The sequence below is a fragment of the Ascidiella aspersa genome, chromosome 2, assembly GCF_963924565.1.
Source record: "Ascidiella aspersa chromosome 2, kaAscAspe10.2, whole genome shotgun sequence".
In the NCBI taxonomy this organism is placed as follows: Eukaryota; Metazoa; Chordata; class Ascidiacea; order Phlebobranchia; family Ascidiidae; genus Ascidiella; species Ascidiella aspersa.
In genome coordinates this window covers 27807286-27819055 of record NC_139448.1, presented here as the reverse complement: position 1 = coordinate 27819055, position 11770 = coordinate 27807286, and the positions used below count along the sequence as shown (strand labels likewise).

Genomic DNA, 11770 nt, shown 5'->3' with positions numbered 1-11770 from the left:
TGAGAGTAATTTCCCTAAACTTGCTTCTTTGATGTGCTGCCTTAATATACCACTTGATTAAGATTTTGGGTAGGGGCGGGAATAAAGAAAAACGACAATGCCCTACTCGGCTATCATTTCAACTTTTTTGGCCAAGAGTATACTGGAGCAGGGTGTTCTGGTGTTTTCTTTACTTCTACTATGGCTACCTGCATTTTTCGCGAACCTATTTAAATAGCCCTGCATCAGTTTTATCAACACGAAAATATATACCGTTATATATTTTTCGATTTATGTATACCTTACATCGTCAAATATAAACCACATTGTTTAGGAATCCAAGTAAACTTGTTTAAAACAACTCAAAATTCATGATCTTTCTTTTGCGACCACTGAATATGGATGTGGAACAAAAACCCGACTGCCAACCCCATCAACAATTTCCGGGAGCTGCTCAATGGCTGGGTCGGGATAAAAATCAAATTTCTGGACGAGAGAAACGATAAAAATAAAGATTTCCATCCGGGCAAGTTGCTCTCCGAGACAGTGACGTGGCCCCAACGAGAAGGGAATGACGTGTTTCGATTTGACGAACTGTCCATTTTCGTTCAGATAACGACCTGGATTGAACATGTCAGGTTCGGGAAATACACTGGGATCGTTATGTACGGCCCAAATGTTCGGGACAATCTGCGAGGAAAAAATAAGTAAAGATAGACAAACGATGCCTATATAGGGCCAAATTAAATTTACTAAAGTTATGCCCCAAACAGAAAACCTGGATCCTACAATTTTATCTGTAGAAATTTGTTAAATACAGTTCGCGAGCGTAAGCTGCATCAACGATTTACGAAGATTTGCTAAAGGGCTTCTAATTTTTTTTTGAAAACTTAGCCAACTATAGGCAAGATAGGCTATAAAAACAGACCACGGAAAGGCTTGACGCGCAAGTTTGACTTTAACAAACAAATTGCATTTGTATATTTACATTTACCTAAATCCCTATAGTTACGCAATAGTTTATATATTCTTAGCAAATTTTCAGACTGCTGTGTCCGCAAACACTTGTGAAAAAAGATTATAAGTGGGCCCGTGTGTAGAAAACCACCGTACATTGTAGCTTGCAAAAGTGGTTTATACTGCAAGTGTAAAGTGAAACGATTTTTTCAAGTTATCGAATATCCATTATAGATGTCGTCATTAAATCATGTTTTACCCTAATATAGGTCTGTAGCTGAGACGATATCTAACAACGTAATGTTTTTTTGAAAATGCCGAAGCGTATCCTTTTTCAACAAGGGCTGAAAGTAAGCCGAAATGGTCCGGAACGGCATTTCGGTAAAGTAAGTATTGTCAGGTCGCCTTACCGTGCAACAAATGTAGGCACTTTTATACTATAGTTCAAGGGTCTCAAACTTAAATTGCTCTGAGGGCCAAATGAGGACGTGTAAAATGCCCACGGGCCGCAATTCACAATAAAATTTCAACCATTAAGAACCCATAATAAGAACACAATAAAATATAAACAAATGTAGGCTGATTTTAGGCTATAGTTATTTGTTCTCGTTACTTTACTGGCAGCATTTTTCAAGGACAATTGGACCTCGATATTGGGCTTCAAATTGTCAGCAGAAACAAATCTTAGAGTTGCTTACAGATGTAGACTGCCTAATATTGGCAAAGAAACTTCTTTGTTTGCAAAATGCAGGTTTCAGTTGTTTAACTTTTTATTTTCTTACTTCGCCCTGGTAAGCATCTTATTTATCGCGGTGCATTGTTTCGAAGTGCAACCCCTTGTTATACTTCTTCATAACAGCTATTTTCTGCCGGCAAATAAGGCAGTAACTATAGTATCTCTGACCGCGGTAACAAAATATAACTCTTCCCACTTATCTTGAAAAACGTTTCTTTCGCCTGTGATTTTTCTCATTTTTGAAGCAAAAGACGTAATTTAGCGTAATTTAGCTTTTTAAACTACAGCAATTTGTTCAATACTATAGGCTAGCCTACAACTCGACAAATCAATTTATACATTATGAGCAGGACTCTCACAAATGAAAACCAGAAAATCCCTAAAGCTAAGTCAAAAAATCCCTAGATGGCATGAAAAATCCCTAAAACACAATTAGCGCGTTATGATATTTGATCACATTACCTCAAAGATGGTTATAGTAAGGTTACATAATGATATACAAATGAGAAACAAACTAACCTTGTTTACATGCTAAAAGCGCGCAGTAGATTTTCCCATATTTTTTTAAATAACTGCATTGTTATAGCCCAGGGTGGTCGAAGGTTAACAGCATCGCGGGCCACAAAATTACTTGCATATTATTTGCGGGCCACGTAAAATGCTACATGCGTGCCTAGGGCGGATCAACGATTTTCGTTTGGTCGGGACATAAAATGGTTAAAATGACGTCACAAAGCATCGTTAAATACATATAAGCTCCAGAAACTTGCTACTATCGTTGAACTTGTGCGCAAATGAAATCGAGTGTTATAAAACTGGGAAAATTGGTGCGCGCCAAGCGCGAAAAATTTACGTATTTCACAAAACTTTTAATTTAGTTGACTGCATTTTATGAGGGTAGAATATGTGCGGAAACCATGCGTACCTTACTAAGATGAGGTGTGGCACACAATCGCCAAATTACAAAAAATTTATCGCGCAAAAACTGGTTTATTTTATGGTATAACCGGAAAAATGTAATCATACTCAAACAATTGTTCGTTGGTCACTTAGAGTTCTTTGATTCGACTGTCAACGGTGCGCATGCAATAATTAATTCAACATTACTTCGCGGCCACGAACAATGATGTTGCAGCCCTGGGTTTGGACCACCCTAGTGTAGCCTATAACCTTTAGGTCTAGACTACTATTGTCCATTATGTCCGTACCTTACTAAAATGAGGTGTGGCACACAATCGCCAAATTACAAAAAATTTATCGCTTAAAAACTGGTTTATTTTATGGTATTGTAGATCGCATGACTATAACTTACCGACTAAGAGATTGTGTTTACAGTAACTTTTGTGATGTATTTGCTTATGCCACAGATTTATTGCCTACTCGCTCCAAAGTGCAAAGTAGTTACTGGCTTGCATTATCTCTGTGCTGTCAGCTCAGGGATTTGTATACTTAAGACCGCCTTCCGCTTGTAAAAAAAGGCTTCTTCTCAGTTATCGTTTTGCTGTTCGCAACTTTGATATTGCAACTAGCATCTCCTATATGCTAACTTGTCCGCCTTCTATAGTTTAACTGGTTGTTCGCTTATCAGATAATACAATTCTATTAACCTATACGTCGTGTGGTTGGCTAACGAGTTATTCGCACGCAACCTTAAAACGAAAGTCAGAAGCTTCGACTAAACTAATCTCGTGCCCCACAGTATAACCGGAAAAATATAATCATACTCAAACAATTGCAGTATGCTTACTGTTCATTGGTCACTTAGAGTTCTTTGATTTAACTCTCAACGGTGCGCATGCAATAATTAATTCAATATTACTTCGCGGCCACGAACAATGATGTTGCGGGCCTGGGTTTGGACCACCCTGGTGTAGCCTATAACCTATAGGTCTAGACTACTATTGTACATTATGTCCAGCTACTCATTTTAGCAGCAATGTGCTGACATACTTCACCACCTGGTGCCATTTTAATTAAAATGATATATTTCACCTGACCACATTAAGAAAAAAATTTGACTAAGCTAGTATAATGCATAACGTCCAATAGCGCAACAATCAACAAATTCATGCCAGGTTTGAAATAGGCTAAGTAGTTTCAGTTACACCGAAAAGCCATCGCAGACTCGCCGAATCTGTCGATCTATGATGCAAGCAGAGCAAGCCAGAAAAACAACTGGCCTGCAGTGAGGTTCGAACTCACGACCTCCGGTCAAGCCGGGACCGTCGCTCTACCAACTGAGCTATGCAGGCTCAGAGAGGAGCGAGTCGAGAAACAACCATGCGCCAATACTTGCACATTTTGTTAGTACAAGCAACTTCACACTGGGGGATCATCAGTCCGTATCAATCAATGAAAGACACACACAAACATGTGTTTAATAACATCTGTGATCTAGCCCCTCGGAATTTGCTTTATGACCAACGATTACGGCTTCCGTATCAATAGTACGCCGAAAAGCCATCGCAGACTCGCCGAATCTGTCGATCTATGATGCAAGTAGATCACAGATGTTATTAAACACATGTTTGTGTGTGTCTTTCATTAGTTTCAGTTACTCTTTAAAAAGTGAGAGCACTGATTATGAGATGACCAAATCAGCGTTATTGTGACAACTGTACAGAGTTGAATAGGCAATGTGACGTAATAGTAGATCTTTTACCGCATAAGTAGTAGCGTTTGAAAGTAATATGACAGTGAAGTTTGATGAGTAGTTCCAGGTTTTTGAAGCAATTTTAGAGTGAATTTTAACTTTCAAATCTGATAAAAAAAAGATCTGTGACACTTAAATATTGTCAAATACTTGACAATCCAAAATTTCGACACGGGCCGCACAAAATGTTCTCGCGGGCCGCATGCGCCTGCTTGTTATAGACTAGAGCCAAACTACAAACGTCTACAAATAAATTCACCCTTGTATTTCGCGGAATGAAGTATCCGTTGAGATTGGCATCTTGAGTCGTTTTATGGTGAAGGGAAAGCGGGGACATCGTCCGAAATCGAAAGACCTCTTCAATAAACGCGGAAGTATAAGGCATATTAGCCTTGTCAGACATTGTGGCACGTCGGTCAATTCCTAAAATGAAGTGAAAAACACTGATTGGGAAAAACAAGTTTAAACTTGGAAAATGAATTTACTATAATCGCATACCGATAACCGTTCTTATTTCCTCAAATAATCTGATTTGGGTTTCAGGATAGTGTAGAAAGACTAAAATTGCCCAGCGAATCGTATTAGTTGATGTTTCTGTTCCTGCCACGAAAAGGTCACGCACGCATTGCAGAAGTTGCTTGTCCTGTTAAAATAAATCGCACTTTTACTTACTTGTGGTGTAAGCATTGACAGACATAATTAGCCGTCGGTGTAAAACCACAAATAGGAATGTTCTTTTAAAAGTACTGATAAATTTACACGGAATTAATTTTTCGGCACAAGATGGCACGAAACTGGATAGAATAAGCGTTTCGCTGTGTTAAGTTAGTACTCTGACCAGTGTTGCAAACAAGCCATTTTAAAATGACTTAAGTCCAAGTCAAGTCATTTGTAAAACAACTTAAGTCCAAGTCAAGTCTTTTTGAATAAATAACAAGTCAAGTCCCAGTCCAAGTCATCACTTTCGCAAGTCAAGTCCCTGTCAAGTCATAATTAGAGCAGTCAACTTCAAGTCATGTCTTTGTCAAAAAATAAAATGTTAAACTATATTTTTAAACTCGTTCGATTATGAACAATAACTGAACTAAAAAATAAGTAAAACGCAACATATAGCAAGCAATTTGTTTAACGTTCAAAAATTTGGATAAATAGCTCAATTTTATAAAAAAATACTTAAAGAAAACGCTTCATGTTAACCCAAGTCATTTGTCCAAATGACTTAAGTCAAGTCAAGTCATTTCAAAACAGTGATTTATGTGCACTTAAGTCAAGTCATTGGCTTAAGTCGATCATTACAACACTGACTCCGACGCCTATACAACATCACTGCAATGGCCACAATATAAACATGTAAAAGAAAAAACATTAGTTCAAACAAATTAACCAACTATAGGTAAAAACCTCAACTCCTTATTTTTATAGTAGTCTTTACCGTGGAAAAATTATCTTCTTTTCCGTCCATATTTGCGATAAAGGCATCAATAAAATCTCTCAAACTGTTTGGATCAAAGCTAGTCTTATGTTTGGTTATTATCACTTTGAGAAAATCTAAAAAATAGAATGACTGTTTACTCAAAGTATTGCCATTTTCTTACATTCACAGTATTATACAGTGTACTAACACAGGGGTGTACAACCTATAGCGACGGGTTAAATATGTTTACCCGAATCGAACAGCAAGCCAAGTATGTGAATCCGAAATAAACCACGAGTCAAAGGCATTTGTAACACTGTATACGGATCTGTTCATAAGTTTAATGGTGAAAATAGCGGCCCAAATAGACGTTAAAAGCGACATGCTTTATTTTCAAACGTTTCGGCAATTTCTAAACTGATCACTGATGATGGCATTAGAAATTGCCGAAACGTTTGATAATAAAGCATGTCGCTTTTATCGTCTATTTTTTGGTCGTTATTTTCACCATTAAAGGCATTTGTTATCTACCAGATTTGCCCTAAACGTCATTTTACAGATGTTTAGTTGCTTATTAATGGGGGTACTTAATTTAGGGGGAAAATGCTTTTTCACGTACGTTAAAAAATGTTAATGTACAGCCACAAAACATTTTAGACCATATACTGAAGCAATTTAAGTAAGCGGCAACAAATAAATAACAAAGTTTAGTGCTCGTATTCCCGGGATATTTGAATAAAAAAATAAACTTGACGAATACACTTAATATTCTGTCGCGGGCTTAAAACTAAAGCGTGTCGCTGGCCACATACGTTCGCTCTTCGGGCAGCAGGTTGCATACCCCTTCTTTAACATAATAAAAACTATAGTTTTTCAAACATTGTTACTATAAAGTTTGCGGAGAGTGATTTTAATTTAGAAAAGAGTTTGTTACATGGTTATTTCTGTATGGAAACAATTGTTACCTTACTAACAATAAAATCTATTTAGTGAGCAATTTCGATAATGCTAAGACAAGAGGTTTTAATAATTTTTTTTAGTTGTGTCCATGGACTGTCAACAAGTTGTGCCCCTTTGCTCATGTTTAGAAAAATACGTCACCAAACGTCCGTTAAATTATAATAAGATCCAGAAACGTCTGTTTAACTTGTAATATTGTTCAAATTCTATATAATTGTGCCCGTCTGATGACGACAACTCAATGATATATAGTCGATTTATTTGACCCTTTACACAAATGAAAGTTTGTAGTTTTTTTATAAATACTGACCAAGCACAGCTTTTATGTCCGAGACAAATCTATCGCTTGATGAAAAAAATGGAGGTAGCTTCATCAAATTCGGTTCGAACAGCATTAGTCTAATCATTCGAGCCTGGTTGGAGTCTATGAACCTTCGTTGTAATAAACATGTTTACAGGTTGATTTTTATTTCTTGTTTTTCACTTTAGCTGTTATACAGAATCTAAAAAAATATACAATATCAGTTTTGCTCATGCTTCTAATTTTCTTAACTTTTAAACGCAAAAACCTATTGTTATTTAAAAAAAAATTTAGTTTCAGTTTAACAAATTGTTATAACAGTCTTTAGTATTGTTGGCATAAAACTTAAACACTTGCAAAGAGGGTTCGAAAATTGAACACCGACAAATAAATGTTATTCATAATTAAAATACCCAAAATCCATCTTGTGGACTAATTCAGCAAATTCCTTGTCACTGTAATCGTACCGGTTTCCAAAGACGATACTTCATATGTTGTTGGCTACAGCGTTTGTTAGGTCCTTCTAAATAATTTATAATAATATTCAGTTATAGCACAGTGAGGTTCTATAATTTTGAAATTTATCAAAAACAAAAAAAGCTTCCAATTTGGCGAAGAAATGTGTATTATAGCCCACACGACATATTCATGAACAGTTGGATTGTTACCAGTATGTTGAATGGCTGTTCATTTTGTTGTTGAATTTGCTTGCACAGATAGTGCACCTCTTCTGATACGCGCTCTTCCATACTCTTTTTACCAACACCAAACCTAAACCATGGTAAATATTATAAAAAATCCAATTCTACTGTTAGTAACCAAAGATTTCCAAAAATTGGCAACTGAAAATTATTCATGCCGGGAAACTTTTGAGTGTAGATTACATGCGTCGAAGGCATATATTGTACAAACAATACTATTTTTAACGATAATATACTCATGAAATAATACACGTTGTATCCATTTATAAAACATCTCGTCAGATCGTGCAACATTTATGTACTTCAAATCGAAACTATGATGTATAGTTTGAGGCAATCAGTTTTTAATTAGTATGCAGTATAATATTTTCAAAATAATAAACACACCTTATTGTTCTTCGTTAGGCCTACGTGGTTACTCAAATTTTCGTATTTATTTATTACTTTAAACCAGTGGTCGAGACTTCTCCTATAGTCGCAGGTCAAAACTAAAATCCGAAAGACCTATAGAATGTAACTTATTTTTTTTGTTAAAACGAGTTATTTTAGCATTTTAATATAACAACTGTTAATGACAGCGCACCTAGGCCTTTTTTGCAATAATTACAAACACGCGACGCGTGCAGCCCGAAAAACTAAGGTTTGTTTGGATTAAAATTTGAGTCCACACGGCGTCAACCACGATCAAAATGAAAAAAGGTACCTTAAAAGTCATTTCGATAAATTACCGGCAAATGCATATAACAACAATCATGATTATGGCAACGACGTTACGATTCTGATGTTTGCAAACTTTAGCAAAGTGTTGGTCCTCTAAATGTAACGGGTTGTACAGCGACGTAGCCAGCCGTTTTTTTTTTTTTTTAGGGGGGGGGGGTGCAAAAAGTTTGAACTTTTTTGTTTAGCTGTTACCATCGTATTAACTGCCGCAACCAACACAAATAACAATGCTAGCAAACCGTTTCGAGCAGCAACTGACTGAGCGTTAACACATACTCAAAAACCTATCAAAGAGCAAAAACTGACTAAAAGTAGTAAAACTACATTAATGTATAGCAAACGTTATTAACTACATAAGTTGTGACGTAACAGTCCATGCCAATTGAAGGTGTGGCATGCCTGTGATCGTCTGTTGTGGTACTGCTCATCAATGCTAAAAAAACAAATAATTAGGAGAGGCATGGCCCCTGGCTGCGCCTATGGGGCTGTAGGAATGAAATAACTCACAAGGGTAGTTTAATGTACGTCTTTCACCGGGAGCTTTGAATAAACTTATATGGTTCTTAAATCCCATTTTCATGAATCTAAAACCTTTTTCTTTTCTTTTTATTCATGGTTTTGCTACGCGTAATAAGTTTTTTTTTATTTGCTACGCGTAATAAGCGTTTAAGGGTAATCGTACACATTCGCGAGATATTTGTTTGTAATGGTCTTCACATGGCAAACAGTAGAATTGGTGATTTGGAACCATATGAAATGTTGTGTACTCAACCTGAATTTATTTGTACTAAAACACGCATGGGTTTAAATGCCTAGTTTGCGTTTGAAGGCAAACTTTCTTGTTAACATGCAATGGTCGCAGCTTTTTTAATCAGTGTTTAGCACGATCATAAAAGACTTGAACCTCTCCTGTTAATGCGTACTTAAGGGGACAAAATAAAGTTACGAAAGAACGTCCTATGCAGTACTCAAGAAAAGAGTAAATGCATATTTGATTTTGGAGAAAAATAGTCCCCCGACGGTTTATGATAGCAATTGCACATTTCGTATTAAAAAGGGTATATATATATTTCGACTGATAAATATTAAAGTTATTAATTGACTTACCCTCGTAAGGTTGTGGTGCCAAACTTTCTTTGAGATTTCCAACAAGTATTGTAGTCCATAAATACTATTCCATGTCCTCCTGTAATTTGTTTAAACAACGGGTGTATCGGTCGTCCGGAAAACTTCTCTTTTTGCTTTACCAGAGCCTGTAAATATATACCATTGGCATGAAAATATAGGCTAAACATATTTTGAAAGTTCGGATCACATATTTTCAAAATAGTTAGTTTAAGTAAAATATGTCTTTAATGGTAAAGCTATGTCCCAGGTTAAGTTATTTAAAATGTTGTTAAGTCACGATTAGTTTTTAATTTGAACTTATACCGACAATATTCCAATTGTGAATATTCATACTTTAAGTTAGGACATTTATAGTTTGAAATATTAGTTAAATCAGTGATTTATTTAGGTTTATGCAATAAAAAGTAAAAAATGAAAGTTAATTAAAATTGCCTAACTATATAACTTCCTACAATTTAAATGAACTGCAGAAGTTGTTATTTACCTATTAATAAGTTACTACTAGCGGTACCTCGGAAATACTTTGGTAATCGTTAAGAACCACCCACTCGTTTCGACCGATTCTGGCCGACATTACGGGTCCGTATTTTTCGCTCCACTTTTGAAAGCGTCGTTCGGGAAATTTTCCTATAAACGGAAGTACTCCGACGATGGGCAGACCTCTTGGGCCTGGTGGGAAATGTTGTGGTCGCCTGAACCACAGGTAGAACAAGAAAAATATCGCAAGAGGAATTCCATTTGAGGCCGAAATTTCGGGAAAATAAACGCCAAAAAATTCCATTGTATTTTTTTAAAGGGATCTAGTTTTAAAGTGAGGGTGTTTCAATAACACTTGTGTAAAGTAACATACTGAAGATGCCACTGTATGATCGAAAAAACATATTTAAAGTCCTATTTTTTGGGATAAGGTTTAACAGCAGGTTGTCAACAAAATGCCATTATACTATCGAACTTACTGTATGGTTCATTATGCCAAATTTAACTTTGGTAAGTATATTTTGTTTGGCAACAAACTTTCTTTTATTTTGTTGCATTTAACAATTAAAACTGATATTGGCATAAAATTTTAGCACGCTTTATAAACAAGTGTCTTGATCTCGGTGTATCTGCTCTTGCAGTTTTAAAGCGTATATTGCTTTATTTAAAGTGACTACCAAGGTTCTTTTTGGATTATGAAACACCAGATTTCAAAGATAATAGTTCTAATATTTCATCAAATATTTAGTATTTATATGAACCATAAACATCGACTTGAATGGATGTGCGATCATAGTCTTTAGGGAAAACCAGAGATAAAGCATATGAAAATCTATAGATTGCGCAAATTTGCCTTTTTGAATTTTCAGCCACGCGTTGACATGTAGAGCAAATATAAGTTTATGCTGACCCATTTTTCTTCACAATAGCAAGACAAAAATTCAATAAATACCATTAAACGTATATAAACTCACATCAAGGGTGGTCCTAGGGTAAGCGGTCATAAGGCATGGCCAAGCACACTATATTTCTGCCAACTAACTATTTCAATAATAAGTACCCTATTCCACATTGTTTCTATATTTTACCGTTGTTTAGCTTTGGCATTACATATAGACAGCGTTAATATACTAACTTCTTAGTAGAATCATTGCTAAATCTCTACAGCAGTGGTCGGCAACCGCCCGTCCGCGGACCGGTACCGGTTCGCGAGATGTTTGCTACCGGTCCGCAGCAGGGTTGTCAAATTAAAATTTTAATTTGAAGCAAGCTGGTTAATTTTGAGAATCATTAATGTCTTACTGCCTCGTGAATTCTTATTCAAATAGAATTGTTCATCTTCTGCTTCGTATTAAGCCTTTATAGCTCAGAAAACAACCACTCAACATTTTACTTCTGGGTACTGGGCTATATTGATATCAGCTTTCGCATACACAAGTTTAAAGTTTGCATAAAAGAGAAAAGGTGACACGAAAAAGCGGAAATGATTCATAGAGCCTTTCTGGCAGACGGGAACTGTGACAGCAACTTGTTCACACAGGTGAAATACTTTTATCTGTAACGGAAATATGTTTCACGATATAGCATTCATCATGTGTGAAACAGCCAAATGCTTTGTTCTCAGAGTGACAGCGAGTGTTTGCTAAAAGGCGTGAAAAAGTAGCAACATTTTTGATTATACACATTCAACAAAAAAACTGAAATGACCCGAAATGCTACAAATTTAAGCAAAAAATGATGTTTT

General features: G+C 36.0%; 1 pseudogene; it reads right to left on the bottom strand.

The window, feature by feature from the left end:
• Positions 1-348: 348 nt before the first annotated feature.
• Positions 349-10330, bottom strand: LOC146164653 (cytochrome P450 2H1-like; annotated as a pseudogene).
• Positions 10331-11770: the final 1440 nt, after the last annotated feature.